The sequence below is a fragment of the Bombina bombina genome, chromosome 11 (genome assembly GCF_027579735.1).
Source record: "Bombina bombina isolate aBomBom1 chromosome 11, aBomBom1.pri, whole genome shotgun sequence".
NCBI classification, from domain to species: Eukaryota; Metazoa; Chordata; class Amphibia; order Anura; family Bombinatoridae; genus Bombina; species Bombina bombina.
In genome coordinates this window covers 10,102,426-10,107,253 of record NC_069509.1, presented here as the reverse complement: position 1 = coordinate 10,107,253, position 4,828 = coordinate 10,102,426, and positions in this window count along the sequence as shown.

The window sequence follows — 4,828 nt, the reverse complement described above, 5'->3', positions numbered from 1 at the left end:
CCCTTCTCCTCCTGCCCTAGATCAGCACTTCCTCCTCCTCCTGCCCCAGATCAGCACTTCCTCCTCCTTCTCCTGCCCCACATCAGCATTTCCTCCTCCTGCCACAGATCAGCACTTCCTTCTCCTCCTGCCCCAGATCAGCACTTCCTCCTCCTCCTCCTGCCCCAGATCAGCACTTCCTCCTTCTCCTGCCCCAGATCAGCACTTCCTCCTCCTTCTCCTGCCCCACATCAGCACTTCCTCCTCCTGCCACAGATCAGCACTTCCTCCTCCTGCTCCTGCCCCACATCAGCACTTCCTCCTCCTTCTCCTGCCCCAGATCAGCACTTCCTCCTCCTTCTCCTGCCCCAGATCAACACTTCCTCCTCCTCCTGCCCCAGATCAGCACTTTCCTCCTCCTCCTGCCCCAGATCAGCACTTCCTCCTCCTCCTGCCCCAGATCAGCACTTCCTCCTCCTCCTGCCCCAGATCAGCACTTCCTCCTCCTCCTGCCCTAGATCAGCACTTGCTCCTTCCCCAGATCAGCACTTCCTCCTCCTGCCCCAGATCAGCACTTCCTCCTGCTCCTGCCCCAGATCAGCACTTCCTCCTCCTCCTCCTGCCCTAGATCAGCACTTCCTCCTGCTCCTGCCCCAGATCAGCACTTCCTCCTCCTCCTCCTGTCCTAGATCAGCACTTCCTCCTGCTCCTTCCCCAGATCAGCACTTCCTCCTCCTCCTGCCCCAGATCAGCACTTCCTCCTGCTCCTGCCCCAGATCAGCACTTCCTCCTCCTCCTTCTCCTGCCCCAGCTCAGCACTTCCTCCTTCTCCTGCCCCACATCAGCACTTCATCCTCCTGCTGCAGATCAGCACTTCCTCCTCCTTCTCCTGCCCCAGATCAGCACTTCCCCCTCCTTCTCCTGCCCCAGATCAGCACTTCCTCCTCCTTCTCCTGCCCCAGATCAGCACTTCCTCCTCCTCCTGCCCCAGATCAGCACTTCCTCCTCCTTCTCCTGCCCCACATCAGCATTTCCTCCTCCTGCCGCAGATCAGCACTTCCTTCTCCTCCTGCCCCAGATCAGCACTTTCTCCTTCTCCTGCCCCAGATCAGCACTTCCTCCTCTTTCTCCTGCCCCACATCAGCACTTCCTCCTCCTGCCACAGATCCGCACTTCCTCCTCCTGCTCCTGCCCCAGATCAGCACTTTCCTCCTCCTGCCCTAGATCAGCACTTCCTCCTCCTCCTCCTCCTCCGCCTGCCCCACATCTGCACTTCCCTCCTCCTGCCCCACATCAGCACTTCCCTCCTTCTCCTGCCCCAGATCAGCACTTCCTCCTCCTTCTCCTGCCCCAGATCAACACTTCCTCCTCCTCCTGCCCCAGATCAGCACTTTCCTCCTCCTCCTGCCCCAGATCAGCACTTCCTCCTCCTGCCCCAGATCAGCACTTCCTCCTGCCCCAGATCAGCAATTCCTCCTCCTCCTGCCCCAGATCAGCACTTCCTCCTCCTCCTCCTGCCCCAGATCAGCACTTCCTCCTCCTCCTGCCCCGATCAGCACTTCCTCCTCCTCCTGCCCCGATCAGCACTTCCTCCTCCTCCTGCTCCGATCAGCACTTCCTCCTCCTCCTGCCCTGATCAGCACTTCCTCCTTCTCCTGCCCCAGATCAGCACGTCCTCCTCCTTCTCCTGCCCCACATCAGCACTTCCTCCTCCTGCCCCAGCTTAGCACTTCCTCCACCTCCTGCCTCAGATCAGCAATTTCCTCCTCCTCCTGCTCCAGATCAGCACTTCCTCCTGCCCCAGCTCAGCACTTCCTCCTCCTCCTCCTGCCCCAGATAAGCACTTTCCTCCTCCTCCTGCCCCAGATCAGCACTTCCTCCTCCTCCTTCTCCTGCCCCAGATCAGCACTTCCTCCTCCTCCTGCTCCGATCAGCACTTCCTCATCCTTCTCCTGCCCCACATCAGCACTTCCTCCTCCTCCTCCTCCTCCTGCCCCAGCTCAGCACTTCCTCCTCCTTCTCCTGCCCCACATCAGCACTTCCTTCTCCTGCCCCACATCAGCACTTCCTCCTCCTTCTTCTGCCCCAGATCAGCACTTCCTCCTCCTTCTCCTGCCCCACATCAGCACTTCCTCCTCCTGCCCCAGATCAGCACTTCCTCCTCCTTCCCCAGATCAGCACTTCCTCCTTCTCCTGCCCCAGATCAGTACTTCCTCCTTCTCCTGCCCCAGATCAGCACTTCCTCCTCCTCCTGCCCCAGCTTAGCACTTCCTCCTCCTCCTGCCCCAGATCAGCACTTCCTCCTCCTCCTGCTCCAGATCAGCACTTCCTCCTCCTCCTGCTCCAGATCAGCACTTCCTCCTCCTTTTTCCCCCAGCTCAGCACTTTCCTCCTCCTCCTGCCCCAGCTCAGCACTTTCCTCCTCCTGCCCTAGATCAGCACTTCCTCCTCCTCCTCCGCCTGCCCCACATCTGCACTTCCCTCCTCCTGCCCCACATCAGCACTTCCCTCCTCCTCCTGCCCCACATCAGCACTTTCTCCGCCTGCCCCTGATTAGCACTTTCTCCTCCTGCCCCTGATCAGCACTTCCTCCTCCTGCCCCTGATCAGCACTTCCCTCCTCCTGCCCCTGATCAGCACTTCCTCCTCCTGCCTCAGGTCAGCACCTCCTCCTCCTGCCTCAGGTCAGTACTTCCTCCTTCTCCTGCCCCAGATCAGCACTTCCTCCTCCTCCTGCCCCAGCTTAGCACTTCCTCCTCCTGCCCCAGATCAGCACTTCCTCCTCCTCCTGCCCCAGCTTAGCACTTCCTCCTCCTGCCCCAGATCAGCACTTCCTCCTCCTCCTGCTCCAGATCAGCACTTCCTCCTCCTTTTTCCCCCAGCTCAGCACTTTCCTCCTCCTCCTGCCCCAGCTCAGCACTTTCCTCCTCCTGCCCCAGATCAGCACTTCCTCCTCCTCCTCCGCCTGCCCCACATCTGCACTTCCCTCCTCCTGCCCCACATCAGCACTTCCCTCCTCCTCCTGCCCCACATCAGCACTTTCTCCGCCTGCCCCTGATTAGCACTTTCTCCTCCTGCCCCTGATCAGCACTTCCTCCTCCTGCCCCTGATCAGCACTTCCCTCCTCCTGCCCCTGATCAGCACTTCCTCCTCCTGCCTCATTTCAGCACCTCCTCCTCCTGCCTCAGGTTAGCACTTCCTCCTCCACCTGCCCCTGATCAGCACTTCCCTCCTCCTGCCCATGATCAGCACTTCCCTTCTCCTCCTCCTGCCCCAGATCAGCACTTCCTCCTCCTGCCCCAGATCAGCACTTCCTCCTCCTTCTTCTGCCCCACATCAGCATTTCCTCCTCCTGCCGCAGATCAGCACTTCCTCCTCCTCCTTCTCCTGCCCCAGATCAGCACTTCCTCCTCCTTCTCCTGCCCCACATCAGCACTTCCTCCTCCTGCCGCAGATCAGCACTTCCTCCTCCTGCTCCTGCCCCAGATCAGCACTTCCTCCTCCTCCTTCTCCTGCCCCAGCTCAGCACTTACTCCTTCTCCTGCCCCACATCAGCACTTCCTCCTCCTGCTGCAGATCAGCACTTCCTCCTCCTCCCTCTCCTGCCCCAGATCAGCACTTCCTCCTCCTTCCCCAGATCAGCACTTCCTCCTCCTCCTGCCCCACATCAGCATTTCCTCCTCCTGCCACAGATCAGCACTTCCTCCTCCTCCTGCCCCTGATCAGCACTTCCTCCTCCTCCTGCCCCAGATCAGCACTTCCTCCTTCTCCTGACCCAGATCAGCACTTCCTCCTCCTTCTCCTGCCCCACATCAGCACTTCTTCCTCCTGCTGCAGATCAGCACTTCCTCCTCCTGCTCCTGCCCCAGATCAGCACTTCCTCCTCCTCCTGCCCTAGATCAGCACTTCCTCCTGCTCCTGCCCCAGATCAGCACTTCCTCCTCCTCCTGCCCCAGATCAGCACTTCCTCCTCCTCCTGCCCCAGATCAGCACTTCCTCCTCCTCCTGCCCCAGATCAGCACTTCCTCCTCCTCCTGCCCTAGATCAGCACTTCCTCCTGCTCTTGCCCCAGATCAGCACTTCCTCCTCCTGCCCCAGATCAGCACTTCCTCCTGCTCCTGCCCCAGATCAGCATTTCCTCCTCCTGCCGCAGATCAGCACTTCCTCCTCCTCCTCCTGCCCCAGATCAGCACTTCCTCCTCCTGCCCCAGATCAGCACTTCCTCCTTCTCCTGCCCCAGATCAGCACTTCCTCCTCCTTCTCCTGCCCCACATCAGCACTTCCTCCTCCTGCCACAGATCAGCACTTCCTCCTCCTGCTCCTGTCCCAGATCAGCACTTCCTCCTCCTCCTCCTGCCCTAGATCAGCACTTCCTCCTCCTCCTGCCCCAGATCAGCACTTCCTCCTCCTCCTGCCCCAGATCAGCACTTCCTCCTCCTCCTGCCCCAGATCAGCACTTCCTCCTCCTCCTGCCCCAGATCAGCACTTCCTCCTCCTCCTGCCCCAGATCAGCACTTCCTCCTCCTCCTGCCCTAGATCAGCACTTGCTCCTGCCCCAGATCAGCACTTCCTCCTCCTGCCCCAGATCAGCACTTCCTCCTGCTCCTGCCCCAGATCAGCACTTCCTCCTCCTGCCCTAGATCAGCACTTCCTCCTGCTCCTGTCCCAGATCAGCACTTCCTCCTCCTCCTGTCCTAGATCAGCACTTCCTCCTGCTCCTGCCCCAGATCAGCACTTCCTCCTCCTCCTGCCCCAGATCAGCACTTCCTCCTGCTCCTGCCCCAGATCAGCACTTCCTCCTCCTGTCGCAGATCAGCACTTCCTCCTCCTCCTGCCCCACATCAGCACTT